The 21078-nt window shown below is 40.7% G+C and overlaps 31 non-coding genes and 6 pseudogenes across 31 annotated transcripts; all 37 read left to right on the plus strand.

Moving 5' to 3' along the window:
* Positions 1–56: 56 nt before the first annotated feature.
* Positions 57–175, plus strand: LOC145079051 (5S ribosomal RNA). Its single transcript, XR_013694578.1, has one exon. It is a non-coding gene; the product is annotated as a 5S ribosomal RNA (ribosomal RNA).
* A 231-nt stretch (positions 176–406) lies between these two features.
* Positions 407–525, plus strand: LOC145076150 (5S ribosomal RNA). Its single transcript, XR_013692612.1, has one exon. It is a non-coding gene; the product is annotated as a 5S ribosomal RNA (ribosomal RNA).
* A 236-nt stretch (positions 526–761) lies between these two features.
* On the plus strand, positions 762–880 carry LOC145073166 (5S ribosomal RNA). The gene has a single exon (XR_013691266.1). It is a non-coding gene; the product is annotated as a 5S ribosomal RNA (ribosomal RNA).
* A 252-nt stretch (positions 881–1132) lies between these two features.
* LOC145079239 (5S ribosomal RNA) lies at positions 1133–1251 on the plus strand. The gene has a single exon (XR_013694758.1). It is a non-coding gene; the product is annotated as a 5S ribosomal RNA (ribosomal RNA).
* A 232-nt stretch (positions 1252–1483) lies between these two features.
* Positions 1484–1602, plus strand: LOC145073380 (5S ribosomal RNA). The gene has a single exon (XR_013691335.1). It is a non-coding gene; the product is annotated as a 5S ribosomal RNA (ribosomal RNA).
* A 226-nt stretch (positions 1603–1828) lies between these two features.
* On the plus strand, positions 1829–1947 carry LOC145079545 (5S ribosomal RNA; annotated as a pseudogene).
* Positions 1948–2179: 232 nt separating this feature from the next.
* Positions 2180–2298, plus strand: LOC145073624 (5S ribosomal RNA). Its single transcript, XR_013691464.1, has one exon. It is a non-coding gene; the product is annotated as a 5S ribosomal RNA (ribosomal RNA).
* Positions 2299–2536: 238 nt separating this feature from the next.
* LOC145079052 (5S ribosomal RNA) lies at positions 2537–2655 on the plus strand. The gene has a single exon (XR_013694579.1). It is a non-coding gene; the product is annotated as a 5S ribosomal RNA (ribosomal RNA).
* A 230-nt stretch (positions 2656–2885) lies between these two features.
* On the plus strand, positions 2886–3004 carry LOC145076157 (5S ribosomal RNA). Its single transcript, XR_013692615.1, has one exon. It is a non-coding gene; the product is annotated as a 5S ribosomal RNA (ribosomal RNA).
* A 235-nt stretch (positions 3005–3239) lies between these two features.
* Positions 3240–3358, plus strand: LOC145085384 (5S ribosomal RNA). Its single transcript, XR_013699784.1, has one exon. It is a non-coding gene; the product is annotated as a 5S ribosomal RNA (ribosomal RNA).
* Positions 3359–3629: 271 nt separating this feature from the next.
* LOC145079001 (5S ribosomal RNA) lies at positions 3630–3748 on the plus strand. Its single transcript, XR_013694530.1, has one exon. It is a non-coding gene; the product is annotated as a 5S ribosomal RNA (ribosomal RNA).
* A 231-nt stretch (positions 3749–3979) lies between these two features.
* Positions 3980–4098, plus strand: LOC145078846 (5S ribosomal RNA). The gene has a single exon (XR_013694376.1). It is a non-coding gene; the product is annotated as a 5S ribosomal RNA (ribosomal RNA).
* Positions 4099–4332: 234 nt separating this feature from the next.
* Positions 4333–4451, plus strand: LOC145078904 (5S ribosomal RNA). The gene has a single exon (XR_013694432.1). It is a non-coding gene; the product is annotated as a 5S ribosomal RNA (ribosomal RNA).
* Positions 4452–4683: 232 nt separating this feature from the next.
* On the plus strand, positions 4684–4803 carry LOC145079630 (5S ribosomal RNA; annotated as a pseudogene).
* Positions 4804–5037: 234 nt separating this feature from the next.
* LOC145085429 (5S ribosomal RNA) lies at positions 5038–5156 on the plus strand. The gene has a single exon (XR_013699827.1). It is a non-coding gene; the product is annotated as a 5S ribosomal RNA (ribosomal RNA).
* Positions 5157–5390: 234 nt separating this feature from the next.
* LOC145079516 (5S ribosomal RNA) lies at positions 5391–5509 on the plus strand. The gene has a single exon (XR_013695027.1). It is a non-coding gene; the product is annotated as a 5S ribosomal RNA (ribosomal RNA).
* Positions 5510–5741: 232 nt separating this feature from the next.
* On the plus strand, positions 5742–5860 carry LOC145075877 (5S ribosomal RNA). The gene has a single exon (XR_013692538.1). It is a non-coding gene; the product is annotated as a 5S ribosomal RNA (ribosomal RNA).
* A 231-nt stretch (positions 5861–6091) lies between these two features.
* Positions 6092–6210, plus strand: LOC145078921 (5S ribosomal RNA). Its single transcript, XR_013694451.1, has one exon. It is a non-coding gene; the product is annotated as a 5S ribosomal RNA (ribosomal RNA).
* Positions 6211–6442: 232 nt separating this feature from the next.
* Positions 6443–6560, plus strand: LOC145079021 (5S ribosomal RNA). Its single transcript, XR_013694549.1, has one exon. It is a non-coding gene; the product is annotated as a 5S ribosomal RNA (ribosomal RNA).
* A 232-nt stretch (positions 6561–6792) lies between these two features.
* Positions 6793–6911, plus strand: LOC145085416 (5S ribosomal RNA). Its single transcript, XR_013699815.1, has one exon. It is a non-coding gene; the product is annotated as a 5S ribosomal RNA (ribosomal RNA).
* A 233-nt stretch (positions 6912–7144) lies between these two features.
* On the plus strand, positions 7145–7263 carry LOC145079579 (5S ribosomal RNA; annotated as a pseudogene).
* Positions 7264–7494: 231 nt separating this feature from the next.
* Positions 7495–7613, plus strand: LOC145085698 (5S ribosomal RNA). The gene has a single exon (XR_013700089.1). It is a non-coding gene; the product is annotated as a 5S ribosomal RNA (ribosomal RNA).
* A 235-nt stretch (positions 7614–7848) lies between these two features.
* On the plus strand, positions 7849–7967 carry LOC145079286 (5S ribosomal RNA). Its single transcript, XR_013694808.1, has one exon. It is a non-coding gene; the product is annotated as a 5S ribosomal RNA (ribosomal RNA).
* Positions 7968–8199: 232 nt separating this feature from the next.
* Positions 8200–8318, plus strand: LOC145078905 (5S ribosomal RNA). Its single transcript, XR_013694433.1, has one exon. It is a non-coding gene; the product is annotated as a 5S ribosomal RNA (ribosomal RNA).
* A 227-nt stretch (positions 8319–8545) lies between these two features.
* On the plus strand, positions 8546–8664 carry LOC145084891 (5S ribosomal RNA). Its single transcript, XR_013699315.1, has one exon. It is a non-coding gene; the product is annotated as a 5S ribosomal RNA (ribosomal RNA).
* A 234-nt stretch (positions 8665–8898) lies between these two features.
* LOC145079960 (5S ribosomal RNA) lies at positions 8899–9017 on the plus strand (annotated as a pseudogene).
* Positions 9018–9249: 232 nt separating this feature from the next.
* On the plus strand, positions 9250–9368 carry LOC145079062 (5S ribosomal RNA). Its single transcript, XR_013694588.1, has one exon. It is a non-coding gene; the product is annotated as a 5S ribosomal RNA (ribosomal RNA).
* Positions 9369–9599: 231 nt separating this feature from the next.
* On the plus strand, positions 9600–9718 carry LOC145078922 (5S ribosomal RNA). Its single transcript, XR_013694452.1, has one exon. It is a non-coding gene; the product is annotated as a 5S ribosomal RNA (ribosomal RNA).
* Positions 9719–9950: 232 nt separating this feature from the next.
* LOC145079022 (5S ribosomal RNA) lies at positions 9951–10068 on the plus strand. The gene has a single exon (XR_013694550.1). It is a non-coding gene; the product is annotated as a 5S ribosomal RNA (ribosomal RNA).
* Positions 10069–10300: 232 nt separating this feature from the next.
* On the plus strand, positions 10301–10419 carry LOC145084892 (5S ribosomal RNA). The gene has a single exon (XR_013699316.1). It is a non-coding gene; the product is annotated as a 5S ribosomal RNA (ribosomal RNA).
* Positions 10420–10653: 234 nt separating this feature from the next.
* Positions 10654–10772, plus strand: LOC145080137 (5S ribosomal RNA; annotated as a pseudogene).
* Positions 10773–11003: 231 nt separating this feature from the next.
* Positions 11004–11122, plus strand: LOC145085699 (5S ribosomal RNA). Its single transcript, XR_013700090.1, has one exon. It is a non-coding gene; the product is annotated as a 5S ribosomal RNA (ribosomal RNA).
* Positions 11123–11355: 233 nt separating this feature from the next.
* LOC145079287 (5S ribosomal RNA) lies at positions 11356–11474 on the plus strand. The gene has a single exon (XR_013694809.1). It is a non-coding gene; the product is annotated as a 5S ribosomal RNA (ribosomal RNA).
* A 232-nt stretch (positions 11475–11706) lies between these two features.
* On the plus strand, positions 11707–11825 carry LOC145079350 (5S ribosomal RNA). The gene has a single exon (XR_013694870.1). It is a non-coding gene; the product is annotated as a 5S ribosomal RNA (ribosomal RNA).
* Positions 11826–12053: 228 nt separating this feature from the next.
* On the plus strand, positions 12054–12172 carry LOC145084893 (5S ribosomal RNA). Its single transcript, XR_013699317.1, has one exon. It is a non-coding gene; the product is annotated as a 5S ribosomal RNA (ribosomal RNA).
* Positions 12173–20087: 7915 nt separating this feature from the next.
* LOC145080428 (5S ribosomal RNA) lies at positions 20088–20195 on the plus strand (annotated as a pseudogene).
* Positions 20196–20434: 239 nt separating this feature from the next.
* On the plus strand, positions 20435–20553 carry LOC145074067 (5S ribosomal RNA). The gene has a single exon (XR_013691684.1). It is a non-coding gene; the product is annotated as a 5S ribosomal RNA (ribosomal RNA).
* Positions 20554–21078: the final 525 nt, after the last annotated feature.

A 21078-nucleotide genomic window follows, 5' to 3' on the forward strand; every position in this document is an offset into this window, starting at 1 on the left:
CAAAGAAGGTTCTGCATTTTGTAACACATAAAAGCAATAAACATAGATACTATTTCGTGTGCGATCATACCAGCACTAATGCACCGAATCCCATCAGAACATCGCAGTTAAGCGAGCTTGGGCGAGAGTAGTACAAGGATGGGTGACCCCCTTGGAAGTGCTCGTGTTGCACCCTCTTTTTCGATGTCCGTTTGCATTTTTTTTAACATTTTACGTGCGGTTTTTTGGTTTTTTTCCTTTCTTTCTGGCTATTTCTATGCTCGGGTGCCTTCCGGTTTATCGTTGATGGTTTTCGTATTTTTGGAACGGAGCCGATCGGTCACGTGGATCCCACGCCCCGCGTATAAAAACAAAGGAGATTCTGCATCTTGTAACACATAAAAGCAATAAACATGGATATTATTTTGGGTGTGATCATAACAACACTAATGCACCGGAACCCATCAGAACTCCGCAGTTAAGCGTGCTTGTACGAGAGTAGTACTAGGATGGGTGACCCCTTGGGAAGTCCTCGTTTTGCACCCCCCCCTTTTTCGTTGTCCGTTTGCGTTTTTGTTTTACATTTTACATGCGGTTTTTTGGTTTGTTTTCCTTTCTTTGTTGCTGCTTCTATGCTCGGGTGCCCTCCGGTTCATGGTTGATGGTTTTCGTATTTTTGGAACTGAGCCGATCAGTCACGTAGGTCCCACGCCCCGCGTACCAAAACAAAGGAAGTTGTGCGTCTGGTAACACATAAAAGCAATGAACATGGATAGTATTTCGGGTGCGATCATATCAGCACTAATGCACCGGATCCCATTAGAATTCCGCAGTTAAGCGTGCTTGGGCGAGAGTAGTACTAGGATTGGTGACCCCCTGGGAAGTCCTCGTGTTGCACCCCCCTTTTTAGTTTGTCCGTTTGCGTTTTTTTTTTTTTTTTTTTTTTTTTACATTTTACGTGCGGTTTTTTGTTTTTTCTTTCCCTTTCTTTCTTGCTATTTCTATGCTCGGGTGCCCTCTGGTTTATGGTTGATGGTTTTCGTATTTTTGTAACGGAGCCGATCGGTCACGTGGGTCCCACGCCCAGCGTACCAAAACAAAGGATGTTCTGCGTCTTGTAACACATAAATGCAATAAACATGGATAGTATTTCGTGGGCGATCATACCAGGACTAATGCACCGGATCCCATCAGAACTCCGCAGTTAAGCGCGTTTGGGCGAGAGTAGTACAAGGATGGGTGACCCCTTGGGAAGTGCTCGTGTTGCACCTTCTTTTTCGTTGTCCGTTTGCATTTTTTTTTTACATTTTACATGCTGTTTTTTGGTTTTTTTCCTTTCTTTCTGGCTGTTTCTATGCTCGTGTGCCTTCCGGTTTATGGTTGATGGTTTTCGTATTTTTGGAACGGAGCTGATCCGTCACGTGGATCCCACGCCCCGCGTACAAAAACAAAGGAGATTATGCGTCTTGTAACACATAAAAGCAATAAACGTGGATATTATTTTGGGTGTGATCATAACAGCACTAATGCACCGGATCCTATCAGAACTCCGCAGTTAAGCGTGCTTGGGCGAGATTAGTACTAGGATGGGTGACCCCCTGGGAAGTCCTCGTGTTGCGCCCCCTTTTTCGTTGTCCGTTTGCGTTTTTTTTTCCATTTTACGTGCGGTTTTTAGGTTTTTTTTTCCTTTCTTTCTTGCTATTTCTATGCTCGGGTTCCCTCCGGTTCATGGTTTTCGTATTTTTGGAACGGAGCCGATCGGTCACATGGGTCCCACGCCCCGCGTACCAAAACAAAGTAGGCTCTGCGTCTTGTAACACATAAAAGCAATAAACATGGATAGTGTTTCTTGAGCTATCATACCAGCACTAATGCACCGAATCCCATCAGAACTCCGCAGTTAAGTGTGCTTGGGCGAGAGTAGTACAAGGATGGGTGACCCCTTGGGATGTGCTCGTGTTGCACCATCTTTTTCGTTGTCCGTTTGCATTTTTTTTTACATTTTACGTGCGGTTTTTTGGTTTTTTATCCTTTCTTTCTTGCTATTTCTATGCTCGGGTGCCCTCCGGTTCATGGTTCATGGTTTTCGTATTTTTGGAACGGAGCCGATCGGTCACATGGGTCCCACGCCCCGCATACCAAAACAAAGTAGGTTCTGCGTCTTGTAACACATAAAAACAATAAACAGGGATACTATTTCGTGTGCTATCATACCAGCACTAATGCACCGGATCCCATCAGAACTCCGAAATTAAGCGTGCTTGGGCGAGAGTAGTACTAGGATTGGTGACCCCCTGGGAAGTCCTCGTGTTGCACCCCCCTTTTTAGTTTGTCCGTTTGTGTTTTTCTTTTTTTTACATTTTATGTGCGGTTTTTTGTTTTTTTTCCTTTCTTTCTTGCTATTTCTATGCACGGGTGCCCTCCGGTTCATGGTTCATGGTTTTCGTATTTTTGGAACTGAGTCGATCGGTCACATGGGTCCCACGCCCCGCGTACCAAAACAAAGAAGGTTCTGCATTTTGTAACACATAAAAGCAATAAACATAGATACTATTTCGTGTGCGATCATACCAGCACTAATGCACCGAATCCCATCAGAACATCGCAGTTAAGCGAGCTTGGGCGAGAGTAGTACAAGGATGGGTGACCCCCTTGGAAGTGCTCGTGTTGCACCCTCTTTTTCGATGTCCGTTTGCATTTTTTTAACATTTTACGTGCGGTTTTTTGGTTTTTTTCCTTTCTTTCTGGCTATTTCTATGCTCGGGTGCCTTCCGGTTTATCGTTGATGGTTTTCGTATTTTTGGAACGGAGCCGATCGGTCACGTGGATACCACGCCCCGCGTATAAAAACAAAGGAGATTCTGCATCTTGTAACACATAAAAGCAATAAACATGGATATTATTTTGGGTGTGATCATAACAACACTAATGCACCGGAACCCATCAGAACTCCGCAGTTAAGCGTGCTTGTACGAGAGTAGTACTAGGATGGGTGACCCCTTGGGAAGTCCTCGTTTTGCACCCCCCTTTTTCGTTGTCCGTTTGCGGTTTTTTTTTTACATTTTACATGCGGTTTTTTGGTTTGGTTTCCTTTCTTTCTTGCTATTTCTATGCTCGGGTGCCCTCCGGTTCATGGTTGATGGTTTTCGTATTTTTGGAACTGAGCCGATCAGTCACGTAGGTCCCACGCCCCGCGTACCAAAACAAAGGAAGTGATGCGTCTGGTAACACATAAAAGCAATGAACATGGATAGTATTTCGGGTGCGATCATACCAGCACTAATGCACCGGATCCCATCAGAATTCCGCAGTTAAGCGTGCTTGGGCGAGAGTAGTACTAGGATTGGTGACCCCCTGGGAAGTCCTCGTGTTGCACCCCCCCCTTTTTAGTTTGTCCGTTTGCGTTTTTTTTTTTTTTTTTTTTTTTTTGTTTTTTTTTTTTTTTTACATTTTACGTGCGGTTTTTTGTTTTTTTTTTCCCTTTCTTTCTTGCTATTTCTATGCTCGGGTGCCCTCTGGTTTATGGTTGATGGTTTTCGTATTTTTGTAACGGAGCCGATCGGTCACGTGGGTCCCACGCCCAGCGTACCAAAACAAAGGATGTTCTGCGTCTTGTAACACATAAATGCAATAAACATGGATAGTATTTCGTGTGCGATCATACCAGCACTAATGCACCGAATCCCATCAGAACTCCGCAGTTAAGCGTGCTTGGGCGACAGTAGTACAAGGATGGGTGACCCCTTGGGAAGTGCTCGTGTTGCACCTTCTTTTTCGTTGTCCGTTTGCATTTTTTTTTACATTTTAGATGCTGTTTTTTGGTTTTTTTCCTTTCTTTCTGGCTGTTTCTATGCTCGTGTGCCTTCCGGTTTATGGTTGATGGTTTTCGTATTTTTGGAACGGAGCTGATCCGTCACGTGGATCCCACGCCCCGCGTACAAAAACAAAGGAGATTATGCGTCTTGTAACACATAAAAGCAATAAACGTGGATATTATTTTGGGTGTGATCATAACAGCACTAATGCAGCAGATCCTATCAGAACTCCGCAGTTAAGCGTGCTTGGGCGAGATTAGTACTAGGATGGGTGACCCCCTGGGAAGTCCTCGTGTTGCGCCCCCTTTTTCGTTGTCCGTTTGCGTTTTTTTTTTTCCATTTTACGTGCGGTTTTTAGGTTTTTTTTCCTTTCTTTCTTGCTATTTCTATGCTCAGGTTCCCTCCGGTTCATGGTTCATGGTTTTCGTATTTTTGGAACGGAGCCGATCGGTCACTTGGGTCCCACGCCCCGCGTACCAAAACAAAGTAGGCTCTGCGTCTTGTAACACATAAAAGCAATAAACATGGATAGTATTTCGTGTGCTATCATACCATCACTAATGCACCGAATCCCATCAGAACTTCGCAGTTAAGCGTGGTTGGGCGAGAGTATTACAAGGATGGGTGACCCCCTGGGAAGTGCTCGTGTTGCACCCTCTTTTTCGTTGTCCGTTTGCATTTTTTTTAACATTTTACTTGCGGTTTTTTGGTTTTTTTTCCTTTCTTTCTGGCTATTTCTACGCTCGGGTGCCTTCCGGTTTATGGTTGATGGTTTTCGTATTTTTGGAACGAAGCCGATCGGTCACGTGGATCCCACGCCCCGCGTACAAATACAAAGGAGATTATGCGTCTTGTAACACATAAAAGCAATAAACATGGATATTATTTTGGGTGTGATCATAACAGCACTAATGCACCGGATCCCATCAGAACTACGCAGTTAAGCGTGCTTGGGCGAGAGTGGTACTTGGATTGGTGACCCCCCTGGGAAGTCCTCGTGTTGCACCCTTTTTTTCGTTGTCCGTTTTCATTTTTTTTTTTTACATTTTACATGTTGTTTTTTGGTTTTTTTCCACTCTTTCTGGCTATTTCTATGCTCGTGTGCCTTCCGGTTTATGGTTGATGGTTTTCGTATTTTTGGAACGAAGCCGACCGGTCACGTGGATCCCACGCACCGCGTACCAAAACAAAGGAGGTTCTGCGTCTGGTAACACATAAAAGCAATAAACATGGATAGTATTTCGGGTGCGATCATACCAGCACTAATGCATCGGATCCCATCAGAACTCCGAAGTTAAGCGTGCTTGGGCGAGAGTAGTACTAGGATTGGTGACCCCCTAGGAAGTCCTCGTGTTGCACCCCCTTTTTAGTTTGTCCGTTTGCGTTTTTTTTTTTACATTTTACGTGCGGTTTTTTGGTTTTTTTCCTTTCTTTCTTGCTATTTCTATGCTCGGGTGCCCTCCGGTTCATGGTTCATGGTTTTCGTATTGTTGGAACGGAGCCGATCGGTCACATAGGTCCCACGCCCCGCGTACCATAACAAAGAAGGTTCTGCGTCTTGTAACACATAAAAGCAATAAACATGGATAGTATTTCGTGTGCGATCATACCAGCACTAATGCACCGAATCCCATCAGAACTCCGCAGTTAAGCATGCTTGGGCAAGAGTAGTACAAGGATGGGTGACACCCTGGGAAGTGCTCGTGTTGCACCCTCTTTTTCGTTGTGCGTTTGCATTTTTTTTTACATTTTACGTGCTGTTTTTTTGTTTTTTTTCCTTTCTTTCTGGCTATTTCTATGCTCGGGTGACTTCCGGTTTATGGTTGATGGTTTTCGTATTTTTGGAACGGAGCCGATCGGTCACGTGGATCCCACGCCCCGCGTACAAAAACAAAGGAGATTCTGCATCTTGTAACATATAAAAGCAATAAACATGGATATTATTTTGGGTGTGATCATAACAGCACTAATGCACAGGATCCCATCAGAACTCCACAGGTAAGCGTGCTTGGGCGAGAGTAGTACTAGGATGGGTGACCCCCTGGGAAGTCCTCGTGTTGCGCCCCCTTTTTCGTTATCCGTTTGCGTTTTTTTTCCATTTTACGTGCGGTTTTTAGGTTTTTTTTCCTTTCTTTCTTGCTATTTCTATGCTCGGGTTCCCTCCGGTTCATGGTTCATGGTTTTCGTATTTTTGGAACGGAGCCGATCGGTCACTTGGGTACTACGCCCCGCGTACCAAAACAAAGTAGGCTCTGCGTCTTGTAACACATAAAAGCAATAAACATGGATAGTATTTCGTGTGCTATCATACCAGCACTAATGCACCGAATCCCATCAGAACTTCGCAGTAAAGCGTGCTTGGGCGAGAGTATTACAAGGATGGGTGACCCTCTGGGAAGTGCTCGTGTTGCACCCTCTTTTTCGTTGTCCGTTTGCATTTTTTTTAACATTTTACGTGCGGTTTTTTGGTTTGTTTTGCTTTCTTTCTGGCTATTTCTATGGTCGGGTGCCTTCCGGTTTATGGTTGATGGTTTTCGTATTTTTGAAACGGAGCCGATCGGTCACGTGGATCCCACGCCCCGCATACAAAAACAAAGGAGATTATGCGTCTTGTAACACATAAAAGCAATAAACATGTATATTATTTTGGGTGTGATCATAACAGCACTAATGCACTGGATCCCATCAGAACTCCGCAGTTAAGCGTGCTTGGGCGAGAGTAGTACTTGGATTGGTGACCCCTGGGAAGTCTTCGTGTTGCACCCTCTTTTTTGTTGTCCGTTTGCATTTTTTTTTACAATTTACATGTTGTTTTCTGGGTTTTTTTCCTTTCTTTCTGGCTATTTCTATGCTCGTGTGCCTTCCGGTTTATGGTTGATGGTTTTCGTATTTTTGGAACGGAGCCGATCGGTCACGTGGATCCCACGCCCCGCGTACCAAAACAAAGGAGGTTCTGCGTCTGGTAACACATAAAAGCAATAAACATGGATAGTATTTCGGGTGCGATCATACCAGCACTAATGCACCGGATCCCATCAGAACTCCGCAGTTAAGCGTGCTTGGGCGAGAGTAGTACGAGGATTGGTGACCCCCTGGGAAGTCCTCGTGTTGCACCCCCTTTTTAGTTTGTCCGTTTGCGTTTTTTTTTTACATTTTACGTGCGGTTTTTTGGTTTTTTTCCTTTCTTTCTTGCTATTTCTATGCTCGGGTGCCCTCCGGTTCATGGTCCATGGTTTTCGTATTTTTGGAACGGAGCCGATCGGTCACATGGGTCCCACGCCCCGCGTACCATAACAAACAAGGTTCTGCGTCTTGTAACACATAAAAGCAATAAACATGGATAGTATTTCGTGTGCGATCATACCAGCAGTAATGCACCGAATCCCATCAGAACTCCGCAGTTAAGCATGCTTGGGCAAGAGTAGTACAAGGATGGGTGACACCCTGGGAAGTGCTCGTGTTGCACCCTCTTTTTTGTTGTGCGTTTGCATTTTTTTTTACATTTTACGTGCTGTTTTTTTGTTTTTTTCCTTTCTTTCTGGCTATTTCTATGCTCGGGTGCCTTCCGGTTTATGGTTGATGGTTTTCGTATTTTTGGAACGGAGCCGATCGGTCACGTGGATCCCACTCCCCGCGTACAAAAACAAAGGCGATTCTGCATCTTGTAACACATAAAAGCAATAAACATGGATATTATTTTGGGTATGATCATAACAGCACTAATGCACCGGATCCCATCAGAACTCCGCAGTTAAGCGTGCTTGGGCGAGAGTAGTACTAGGATGGGTGACCCCCTGGGAAGTCCTCGTGTTGCACCCCCTTTTTCGTTGTCCGTTTGCGTTTTTTTTTTTTCCATTTTACGTGCGGTTTTTAGGTTTTTTTTCCTTTCTTTCTTGCTATTTCTATGCTCGGGTTCCCTCCGGTTCATGGTTCATGGTTTTCGTATTTTTGGAACGGAGCCGATCGGTCACTTGGGTCCCACGCCCCGCGTACCAAAACAAAGTAGGCTCTGCATCTTGTAACACATAAAAGCAATAAACATGGATAGTATTTCGTGTGCTATCATAACAGCACTAATGCACCGAATCCCATCAGAACTTCGCAGTTAAGCGTGCTTGGGCTAGAGTAGTACAAGGATGGGTGACCCTCTGGGAAGTGCTCGTGTTGCACCCTCTTTTTCGTTGTCCGTTTGCATTTTTGTTAACATTTTACGTGCGGTTTTTGGGTTTGTTTTCCTTTCTTTCTGGCTATTTCTATGCTCGGGTGCCTTCCGGTTTATGGTTGATGGTTTTCGTATTTTTGAAACGGAGCCGATCGGTCACGTGGATCCCACACCCCGCGTACAAAAACAAAGGAGATTATGCGTCTTGTAACACATAAAAGCAATAAACATGGATATTATTTTGGGTGTGATCATAACAACACTAATGCACCGGATCCCATCAGAACTCCGCAGTTAAGCGTGCTTGGGCGAGAGTAGTACTTGGATTGGTGACCCCCTGGGAAGTCTTCGTGTTGCACCCTCTTTTTTGTTGTCCGTTTGCATTTTTTTTACAATTTAAATGTTTTTTGGTTTTTTTCCTTTCTTTCTGGCTATTTCTATGCTCGTGTGCCTTCCGGTTTATGGTTGATGGTTTTCGTATTTTTGGAACGGAGCCGATCGGTCACGTGGATCCCACGCCCCGCGTACCAAAACAAAGGAGGTTCTACGTCTGGTAACACATAAAAGCAATAAACATGGATAGTATTTCGGGTGCGATCATACCAGCACTAATGCACCGGATCCCATCAGAACTCCGCAGTTAAGCGTGCTTGGGCGAGAGTAGTACTAGGATTGGTGACCCCCTGGGAAGTCCTCGTGTTGCACCCCCTTTTTAGTTTGTCCGTTTGCGTTTTTTTCTTACATTTTACGTGCGGTTTTTTGGTTTTTTTTCCTTTCTTTCTTGCTATTTCTATGCTCGGGTGCCCTCCGGTTCATGGTTCATGGTTTTCGTATTGTTGGAACGGAGCCGATCGGTCACATAGGTCCCACGCCCCGCGTACCATAACAAAGAAGGTTCTGCGTCTTGTAACACATAAAAGCAATAAACATGGATAGTATTTCGTGTGCGATCATACCAGCACTAATGCACCGAATCCCATCAGAACTCCGCAGTTAAGCATGCTTGGGCAAGAGTAGTACAAGGATGGGTGACACCCTGGGAAGTGCTCGTGTTGCACCTTCTTTTTCGTTGTGCGTTTGCATTTTTTTTTACATTTTACGTGCTGTTTTTTTGTTTTTTTTCCTTTCTTTCTGGCTATTTCTATGCTCGGGTGACTTCCGGTTTATGGTTGATGGTTTTCGTATTTTTGGAACGGAGCCGATCGGTCACGTGGATCCCACGCCCCGCGTACAAAAACAAAGGAGATTCTGCATCTTGTAACATATAAAAGCAATAAACATGGATATTATTTTGGGTGTGATCATAACAGCACTAATGCACAGGATCCCATCAGAACTCCACAGGTAAGCGTGCTTGGGGGAGAGTAGTACTAGGATGGGTGACCCCCTGGGAAGTCCTCGTGTTGCGCCCCCTTTTTCGTTATCCGTTTGCGTTTTTTTTCCATTTTACGTGCGGTTTTTAGGTTTTTTTTCCTTTCTTTCTTGCTATTTCTATGCTCGGGTTCCCTCCGGTTCATGGTTCATGGTTTTCGTATTTTTGGAACGGAGCCGATCGGTCACTTGGGTACCACGCCCCGCGTACCAAAACAAAGTAGGCTCTGCGTCTTGTAACACATAAAAGCAATAAACATGGATAGTATTTCGTGTGCTATCATACCAGCACTAATGCACCGAATCCCATCAGAACTTCGCAGTAAAGCGTGCTTGGGCGAGAGTATTACAAGGATGGGTGACCCTCTGGGAAGTGCTCGTGTTGCACCCTCTTTTTCGTTGTCCGTTTGCATTTTTTTTAACATTTTACGTGCGGTTTTTTGGTTTGTTTTCCTTTCTTTCTGGCTATTTCTATGCTCGGGTGCCTTCCGGTTTATGGTTGATGGTTTTCGTATTTTTGAAACGGAGCCGATCGGTCACGTGGATCCCACGCCCCGCATACAAAAACAAAGGAGATTATGCGTCTTGTAACACATAAAAGCAATAAACATGTATATTATTTTGGGTGTGATCATAACAGCACTAATGCACTGGATCCCATCAGAACTCCGCAGTTAAGCGTGCTTGGGCGAGAGTAGTACTTGGATTGGTGACCCCTGGGAAGTCTTCGTGTTGCACCCTCTTTTTTGTTGTCCGTTTGCATTTTTTTTTACAATTTACATGTTGTTTTCTGGGTTTTTTTCCTTTCTTTCTGGCTATTTCTATGCTCGTGTGCCTTCCGGTTTATGGTTGATGGTTTTCGTATTTTTGGAACGGAGCCGATCGGTCACGTGGATCCCACGCCCCGCGTACCAAAACAAAGGAGGTTCTGCGTCTGGTAACACATAAAAGCAATAAACATGGATAGTATTTCGGGTGCGATCATACCAGCACTAATGCACCGGATCCCATCAGAACTCCGCAGTTAAGCGTGCTTGGGCGAGAGTAGTACTAGGATTGGTGACCCCCTGGGAAGTCCTCGTGTTGCACCCCCTTTTTAGTTTGTCCGTTTGCGTTTTTTTTTTTACATTTTACGTGCGGTTTTTTGGTTTTTTTCCTTTCTTTCTTGCTATTTCTATGCTCGGGTGCCCTCCGGTTCATGGTCCATGGTTTTCGTATTTTTGGAACGGAGCCGATCGGTCACATGGGTCCCACGCCCCGCGTACCATAACAAACAAGGTTCTGCGTCTTGTAACACATAAAAGCAATAAACATGGATAGTATTTCGTGTGCGATCATACCAGCACTAATGCAACGAATCCCATCAGAACTCCGCAGTTAAGCATGCTTGGGCAAGAGTAGTACAAGGATGGGTGACACCCTGGGAAGTGCTCGTGTTGCACCCTCTTTTTTGTTGTGCGTTTGCATTTTTTTTTACATTTTACGTGCTGTTTTTTTGTTTTTTTCCTTTCTTTCTGGCTATTTCTATGCTCGGGTGCCTTCCGGTTTATGGTTGATGGTTTTCGTATTTTTGGAACGGAGCCGATCGGTCACGTGGATCCCACTCCCCGCGTACAAAAACAAAGGCGATTCTGCATCTTGTAACACATAAAAGCAATAAACATGGATATTATTTTGGGTATGATCATAACAGCACTAATGCACCGGATCCCATCAGAACTCCGCAGTTAAGCGTGCTTGGGCGAGAGTAGTACTAGGATGGGTGACCCCCTGGGAAGTCCTCGTGTTGCACCCCCTTTTTCGTTGTCCGTTTGCGTTTTTTTTTTCCATTTTACGTGCGGTTTTTAGGTTTTTTTTCCTTTCTTTCTTGCTATTTCTATGCTCGGGTTCCCTCCGGTTCATGGTTCATGGTTTTCGTATTTTTGGAACGGAGCCGATCGGTCACTTGGGTCCCACGCCCCGCGTACCAAAACAAAGTAGGCTCTGCATCTTGTAACACATAAAAGCAATAAACATGGATAGTATTTCGTGTGCTATCATAACAGCACTAATGCACCGAATCCCATCAGAACTTCGCAGTTAAGCGTGCTTGGGCTAGAGTAGTACAAGGATGGGTGACCCTCTGGGAAGTGCTCGTGTTGCACCCTCTTTTTCGTTGTCCGTTTGCATTTTTGTTAACATTTTACGTGCGGTTTTTGGGTTTGTTTTCCTTTCTTTCTGGCTATTTCTATGCTCGGGTGCCTTCCGGTTTATGGTTGATGGTTTTCGTATTTTTGAAACGGAGCCGATCGGTCACGTGGATCCCACGCCCCGCGTACAAAAACAAAGGAGATTATGCGTCTTGTAACACATAAAAGCAATAAACATGGATATTATTTTGGGTGTGATCATAACAACACTAATGCACCGGATCCCATCAGAACTCCGCAGTTAAGCATGCTTGGGCGAGAGTAGTACTTGGATTGGTGACCCCCTGGGAAGTCTTCGTGTTGCACCCTCTTTTTTGTTGTCCGTTTGCATTTTTTTTTACAATTTACATGTTTTTTGGTTTTTTTCCTTTCTTTCTGGCTATTTCTATGCTCGTGTGCCTTCCGGTTTATGGTTGATGGTTTTCGTATTTTTGGAACGGAGCCGATCGGTCACGTGGATCCCACGCCCCGCGTACCAAAACAAAGGAGGTTCTACGTCTGGTAACACATAAAAGCAATAAACATGGATAGTATTTCGGGTGCGATCATACCAGCACTAATGCACCGGATCCCATCAGAACTCCGCAGTTAAGCGTGCTTGGGCGAGAGTAGTACTAGGATTGGTGACCCCCTGGGAAGTCCTCGTGTTGCACCCCCTTTTTAGTTTGTCCGTTTGCGTTTTTTTCTTACATTTTACGTGCGGTTTTTTGGTTTTTTTTCCTTTCTTTCTTGCTATTTCTATGCTCGGGTGCCCTCCGGTTCATGGTTCATGGTTTTCGTATTTTTGGAACGGAGCCGATCGGTCACATGGGTCCCACGCCCCGTGTACCAAAACAAAGAAGGTTCTGCGTCTTGTAACACATAAAAGCAATAAACATGGATAGTATTTCGTGTGCTATCATTGTTGGATTAGTGTCTAAGTCCATAACTATTTTGGTATGTACTTGACCCGATGGTGCATGGTCCTTTTGGGTTGCCTTCACCAAAGCAACTTGATTGGAGAAATAAATAGAAAGAGAGGTTCTTATGATTTGTTAATATGTTATAAGAATAATATATTAAAGGAGAAATCATATTTGTTTAATTAATATTGGTCGATAATTAATTAAGAATTAGTTTTGTGATCAAATGTAATTAATTAAACTAGAGGGGCTGATTTGTAATTATGTGATAGTTACAAAATAAGGTAAGGATTATCTTATAAGTATGGTGGACGAATTTAAGGTTGGAAAGCCTTAGAATTCGAGTATGATAAGGATTCAAGGATTATCTTATCGGTTGCTTAATGGATAATCAACTAGATAAGGATAATGACTGAAACCCTATCTCTACACCTATATAAACAACCCCAAGGTCATGAATTCGTGTATCCCTTCCCAAGAAGTCCTAGATACGAAGTCTAACCTCCCTCCTCTCTCTTTATACATTCTCCACTTGCTTATGGTGTTTGTAAGCCATTAGAGGAGTGACACTTGTGACTCTCTGCTTTCCAAGGTCAATTCAAGGAGGAATTGGATTGTTATTGCTATATAACAATCAAGGTATGTTCTTAAGCCTATTTACATGTGAGTTCTGATTTCCATATGCTAATATTAGGGTTCAAAGTCTTGGATTCAAAGTATGTACAATAGAGAAACCTAGATCCAAGCTTTAGGGTTTGTATGAGCACATAGGATGTCTTATGCCCAAAACCCATCAGTGGTATCAGAGCCATGATTGGTTTCTATTGTATTGATGCATATTTGATCGAAATAAACACTGAAAATCGATTTTTTTTTAGTTTTGAAGGTTTGACTCACCGAGTCACTTGGTGAACTCGCTGAGTCCAAGCCCAGACTCGACGAGTCAAAGTGTCTAACAGCTCGTTTTCGCGATTTTCTTCCTGTTTTGGTTTTGGATAATTACCATAAACTTGTTTTGTGATAAAATCCGAATTTTTTCATTATTATGTGATTATCCTTACCTAAATAGAAGATAATTGTCAAAATTTAGATAATCACTTGTTTTATTAGATAAAATTGATTATTTGTAATTTAGATTTGAATTATCTTGTGAAATAGTTTCAATTTACCCCTTTAGGTTTTATAGTTTAAATTTGAACCCAAAAGTTTTGTTGTTTTGAAATTTAAATAGTTGAAACCCTAATGTTTTGAAAAAGGTTTCAAAACTTGCCCTCAAGTTTTGGAATTTAAATTTTGATTAAATAGTTTAATTTTGATGCATATTTAAATTCTAATCCCTAATGTGTTGAAATGTTTCAAAACTTGCCCTCAAGTTTTGGAATTTAAAAGTTGATTAAAAGTTTAATTAGGAATGTTAAATTCTAAAACTCAAGTATAGTTTTGAAAAAGTTCAAATCACACCCTTATGGTTTTATTAACTAATTAAGGTGTTTAATTAAAGAGGTTTAATAAATCCATAAAAGTTTAGGTTTACAATTTAAGTAAATTAAAAGTATAATTGTTAAATTGAACCACCTAATATTTTAAAAGTGTAAAATACACCCTATACTATATATAACATTAAAAGTCTAACATTATATATATGTATGAGTAAAAGTCAGTCTTACCGTTAGTAGGCCTCATTCACGAAGCTGGTCTATAAGGGGTGTTTAAGGAAATTGCCTATAAAATGGCGATTAAATGGGTATCCACTCTTACCCACCGCACTCTTGACTAGTGGATGGTCGTTAGCCGAACGGGTAGGATAGGACGAAACCTTCCTTTATAAGTATAATGAAGTATAAAAGTAACTAAATGTTTTCATATAATTCCCAATCTTAGTTACTTAGGCAAAAGTGAATTGATGCAATTCCATGAAATTACACTTTGTGCCCTTGCGAAGACGTTAGTGGAGCGTGTGTGGTTAACCGGCACACTAAATGGGTCTAAGCAAAGGTAGCAAAGGGTGACTCAATGTTTGTCATAGTTCGGTGGAGCGTGTGTGGTTTACCGGCACATCGAATAGGCGACTGTAACATGTGAGGGCACCATGTAAGTTTGCATGGTTATTCACACCCGCTTTGTGATCCTCGGCATCCCAGTCACAAACAAGAGGGGCATATCGAGATTTAAACATGCCATTGAAAGTTCAATGAATCTCAAAGGATCTAGGAGTTTTCATAGATTTAAAACTTAAAAATAATTTTCGTTTTTCATGGTGGAAATTAGTGAATCGTCATTCACTTACCTTCAAATGTTCTGCAATTTGGGTTACGGCATCCCTTTCCCGAGTTGTAGAATATTGTGTTGGGTCCTAGCCTTGGAATTTCATTTGGGTGATTTACCAAGGACTCAATCAATCAACTAACTTGAATTCGTTTTCTCCCGTTTTGTAGATGTCAAAGTTCGACAACTATGGTATTCCCAAATCCCGTGGAACAAGCATTCCACATGAAGATGATATTCCACGATTCGATCGAGGATCAAGAAATCATGCTTCACTTCCTCCTCCTCCTCCAATTATTCTCCCTAACCCACAAGATTGTAAAATTGAAAGGTTCAATATCACTGAAGCCCTTTTGGCAAGTAAACATAAAAAAGGAAAGTCAGTGTGTGCACACGTCCTAGGGATGAAGTCGCGCATTGATAGACTAAGAATGATGGGATCCGTTGGCTGTTGATTGGGTTCTTCAGTCACTTCCCAACTCATAGAGTGAGTTCGTAAGAGAGTAATATATGACGAACCACAACGTGACCCTTATAGATCTCACCGATATGCTTATTGCTGCCGAATCAGCAATGGTTTGGCGCAATAGAAAAGCAAAGTTGATTGGTGAATCTGCCTTCAAGACCTCTATGGATATAGACAATGGCAATGAAAGACATGCAATGATCGAAAAGTTTGATCATAAGAGAAAGGCGATGTCTGAAGTAGTTCCATGTGTTATTCCAAAAGAGTCAATTTGCCTTTATTGCCAAGAGAAGGGGCATTGGAGACGAAGTTTCCCTAATTACCTAAGAGATCTAAGAGATGGGAGAGTCAAAGGTATGACTGCGCTTTAGGTAAAAATCCACTATCTAACTCCATTAAGTTCCTATTCATTGATTCTTAATACATGATGTAATAAGATTACATTTGAGTGTTTTGTAGGGTCGGTGAAAAGAAAGGAAGCTTGATAAGAGAGCAAGATGAATCTAATCACAAGAGATGGATCTCGATCGCATGGACTTGAAGATTAGATTTTGAGCTTAGAAAGTTATGATAAAGTTGTTAGAAATTTTCTTTTGTACATAGTTTTCAATGGATTTTGCATTGTAAGGACAAATTTTTTCCGCTGCTTTTATAAATAAAATAAATTTTGTTTGACTTATTTATTTATTTGTTTATTTCCTTACAATGAAATCGTTATGAAAATTGATGTTCGAATATTTCTACAACGAATAGATATGATTCTTAGTTATGTTATTTATGGAAATGTCAAGAATTTACCAAATAGGGAGAGTTTCTCATCGCCCAAAGTTTCAATTGGACAGAAACTTGGAATCATGCAACGTGGATGCACGATGAATGAGAAATTTCGTATTTGGAAATTAGACTGATTCGTTGACAAAGTGTCAAGTGAAGGACTAAGAGATCGAGCACACAAAGTTGCGTGTTGATCAAGTCCACCATAAGAGTAACAAAGATATTCGTCATGATTTACTAAAGGTTTAGTAAATATGATTATACTTACAAGATTAAGTGTAATTCTGAATTGATTAAAGGGTTTAGATCAATAGCAGAACGAATAAGAAGAATCAAGTAGGCAGAAAGATAAAAGTTTCTCCATTCTAAGAAGAAGGGAGAGTAGCTTTTATGCTTTATGATATGTCTTAGTGATTAAGAACCATATCTCAGTTGATCCTCTAAGTAAGTCTTAGTACAATTGTATGTCTAAGAAGAGGAATCAAGAATTGAAGAAATGGTTAAATCAATAAGTCAATCATACTTCGTTCCAATAACAAGTCTTAAAGTTAAGATTGTGACAATGAGTGAAAAGTATTAAAGGTTTATAACATTCATCAAATGTAGGAAGTTGTGATGTCTTGAATAAGACAAAGGCCAACTAGTACCAATTTATGAAGTGTTTTGATAAAAGCTACACTAACTCTTGAATATTTGTTTGTCATGAAATGGTTATTGACAAAAGAATCGTATATGTCAAGGAGTCAGTGGGAGTCTTAATGGTCTTGAATAGTTTCAAGAACAAATCAAATAAACCTTACCAATCATCACTAGCACACGAGTTGAGGTTGACAACCTATCGTATTGACATTATTTTGATTGTGTGCTGTTCCAATTGAGTTAATTATGCATATGAGTTCTATGAGTTCTCATCTTGAATGCATAAAAGGCAAGGCACCTTAATCAATGAAAGGTACATTGATAAGAAAGGGTGAGATGCTTAACTACTTGGAAGACGTGGTGGGCAGCTGTGCTACCATGAGGCAAGAAATCAAGATTAAGAAAGTTCGATCCATATGAGTTTGAATTTGTCGTAAACGTTGGTTTTGACAAATTCACATGTATAGGAACATTTACACCGTTTAAAATCTAAGTGTCATAAGATTTCCTCCTTCATGAAAATGATTGTGAGGAAATGCTTTCACTAAGAAAGATTTTAAGAAGATAGTGATTGTAAAATTGCATTCTCGAATTCAATTATGGTTACGGCATCCCTTTCCATAATTTGAATTGTGAGGTTTGGCAATTAGTCTTAATTGTTTAGACACACATATGAACTATCGAAGGCAAAGGTGTATAAAGAATCCTTGATAAAAGATTATCGAAGCACTAAGTATTAGAAACATGAACTTAAGAAATTCAATAAGCATTGTTTTCTGAAAGTTAAGATGTTTATGAATACATGTCGAAGCTAGTGGGAGCATAAGTGTTATGTTTTATAATAATCATCAAGATAGTGGGAGCATAAAAGTTATGATTGTATGATTATAAAGGAAAGTATTGCAAGGTTAGCAATATTAATTATAGAAAACAAGAGTCATACTTTGCAAAGTCGCAATAGTTGAAGAGTTGTTTTGCTATAATTAAGGGAGAGAATATTATGCTTCATTTCAAATCTAAAAGTTTAGGTTGAGAAATGTTAATAAAATTTAGTCAAAGGTACAAAGTGTGTTCTTAAAATTTCGATTATGATTACGGCATCCCTCTTCACAATTCGAATTTTGAGAACATAGCAAATAAAACATTATGCGTCGTGTCCCATACGCTTCGGGTATAGGATCGATTGCAAATGCTTTAATGTTTGACCATTCTAAAATTTTCCAAATGTCGAGCGCATTTAGAGGGAAAAGGGACTAGAATTGGTTTTGACTAAAATAATTAAACAACTATCAAAGGACAATCCAAGTTCGACGAGGATTGGTCGCTTGTGAGTAGTTGGAAGTATAGTATTGGAAAATATGGAAATGTTTCCATATTGGATGGACCATATCGACATCATTATGAATAGATAAGATTCTATTAAGAATGAGTTGTCATATGGAACATATGGAAGTGTGTCCATATTGGGAATTGAATATTGAGAAATCTATGACTAGATTAGAAACTTCTATGCAAAAGGATGTTCAAAGAAAGTACTTTGAGTGAGAGACATCACATCTATGGAATTGTCTTGTAACAATCTCCAATAGAAGACTTTGTAATATCATTGGCAATAGTCTTTGTGACTTTGGTGCAGTGACATTACGAAAGGATAGTTGCATAGAATGTTAGAATCTAGCATATTCTATAAGTAGCAAGAATTTGATATTCTTGCACTTATGAAAAACGGATTTGGAGTTGTGAAATGAGAAGGATTGGAAATGTGTTCAATGTGATCTATTTCACAAAGTAAGAACCATAGGTAAACATTGTGTGCATGCTAGGAGCATGAGACAAGTGTTGGAATTCAAGTAAGAAGTTGATTACCCGAAACGACAAATAATGAGTAATCAATATGGTGATAAATAAAAGGTGTTTTATTTATACTCAAAGGTTTGAGGCCATATGGGATTAGTATTATTCTTGTGTTTCACATTTGCATGTTTTGACTTCCAGAATAATTGAGTTTATTAAGAATAATCGAATTATTCAAACGGGCCACAGTCGTTCATATGTTGGAAGTAGATATGAATGAAGACTGTCGTGAATTGGTGTGTGGAATGTCTAGAAAAGTATTAGACATAAGCAAATGTTTGCTACAACGTTCATGAGTGCTTATGAATGTGATTTGAGCATTGGATTAGACCCACGCTCACTTGGATCACTCCATGGATTGTATCACGAGTGATTGGTGAGACGATAACATCTTATATTCTTGAAACCGAGATGTGTGAGTTGTATCTTGCAAATCGGTTACACATTGATAATATGTAAACGCACCAGTAACTTGGTGTTATAAAACATATTGTTGTGTGTGATTCGGTGCGTGAGTACAAGCAAGCATTGTATCAAAGTTTATCCGTTCCTTTTATCAAAAGTAGGATAAAAGCGATATCTTTGGGCCCCTCGATGGTTTAAATGATGACAAACGTAAATGCTCGGCCGGGCTAGGGCTAATTTGATTTGTTCAATTAGTCAGTCGTCATAAATCAGAAATCGAGAAGTAGTACAAAGAGAATGATTAGAAATCATATCTCATATGATATCTAGAATGGAGGAATATATGATCCCTTATCTAAGGACACGCGTATTTGATATGATCAGAGTTAACAGCGGCTTTGGAAAGCTACGATTGCAGATCAGGATCCGAAGTCATATGCGGAATAGCTGTTAGACTTATCCAAGTGGGAGACTGTTGGATTAGTGTCTAAGTCCATAACTATTTTGGTATGTACTTGACATGATGGTGCATGGTCCTTTTGGGTTGCCTTCACCAAAGCAACTTGATTGGAGAAATAAATAGAAAGAGAGGTTATTATGATTTGTTAATATGTTATAAGAATAATATATTAAAGGAGAAATCATATTTGTTTAATTAATATTGGTCGATAATTAATTAAGAATTAGTTTTGTGATCAAATGTAATTAATTAAACTAGAGGGGCATTTTGTAATTATGTGATAGTTACAAAATAAGGTAAGGATTATCTTATAAGTATGGTGGACGAATTTAAGGTTGGAAAGCCTTAGAATTCGAGTATGATAAGGATTCAAGGATTATCTTATTGGTTGCTTAATGGATAATCAACTAGATAAGGATAATGACTGAAACCCTATCTCTACACCTATATAAACAACCCCAAGGTCATGAATTCGTGTATCCCTTCCCAAGAAGTCCTAGATACGAATTCTAACCTCCCTCCTCTCTCTTTATACATTCTCCACTTGCTTATGGTGTTTGTAAGCCATTAGAGGAGTGACACTTGTGACTCTCTGCTTTCCAAGGTCAATTCAAGGAGGAATTGGATTGTTATTGCTATATAACAATCAAGGTATGTTCTTAAGCCTATTTACATGTGAATTCTGATTTCCATATGCTAGTATTAGGGTTCAAAGTCTTGGATTCAAAGTATGTACAATAGAGAAACCTAGATCCAAGCTTTAGGGTTTGTATGAGCACATAGGATGTCTTATGCCCAAAACCCATCAATCATACCATCACTAATGCACCGAATCCCATCAGAACTTCGCAGTTAAGCGTGGTTGGGTGAGAGTAATACAAGGATGGGTGACCCCCTGGGAAGTGCTCGTGTTGCACCCTATTTTTCGTTGTCCGTTTGCATTTTTTTTTACATTTTACGTGCGGTTTTTTGGTTTTTTTTTCCTTTCTTTCTGGCTATTTCTTTGCTCGGGTGCCTTCCGGTTTATGGTTGATGGTTTTCGTATTTTTGGAACGGAGCCGATCGGTCACGTGGATCCCACGCCCCGCGTACCAAAACAAAGGAGGTTCTGCGTCTGGTAACACATAAAAGCAATAAACATGGATAGTATTTCGGGTGCGATCATACCAGCACTAATGCACCGGATCCCATCAAAACTCCGCAGTTAAGCGTGCTTGGGCGAGAGTAGTACTAGGATTGGTGACCCCCTGGGAAGTCCTCGTGTTGCACCACCTTTTTAGTTTGTTCGTTTGCGTTTTTTTTTCACATTTTACGTGCGGTTTTTTGGTTTTTTTTCCTTTCTTTCTTGCTATTTCTATGCTCGGGTGCCCTCCGGTTCATGGTTCATGGTTTTCGTATTTTTGGAACGGAGCCGATCGGTCACATGGGTCCCACGCCCCGTGTACCAAAACAAAGAAGGTTCTGCGTCTTGTAACATATAAAAGCAATAAACATGGATAGTATTTCGTGTGCTATCATTGTTGGATTAATGTCTAAGTCCATAACTATTTTGGTATGTACTTGACCCGATGGTGCATGGTCCTTTTGGGTTGCCTTCACCAAAGCAACTTGATTGGAGAAATAAATAGAAAGAGAGGTTATTATGATTTGTTAATATGTTATAAGAATAATATATTAAAGGAGAAATCATATTTGTTTAATTAATATTGGTCGATAATTAATTAAGAATTAGTTTTGTGATCAAATGTAATTAATTAAACTAGAGGGGCTGATTTGTAATTATGTGATAGTTACAAA

This window comes from Lactuca serriola, chromosome 1, assembly GCF_051521515.1.
Source record: "Lactuca serriola cultivar US96UC23 chromosome 1, Lser_US96UC23_V15, whole genome shotgun sequence".
NCBI classification, from domain to species: domain Eukaryota; kingdom Viridiplantae; phylum Streptophyta; class Magnoliopsida; order Asterales; family Asteraceae; genus Lactuca; species Lactuca serriola.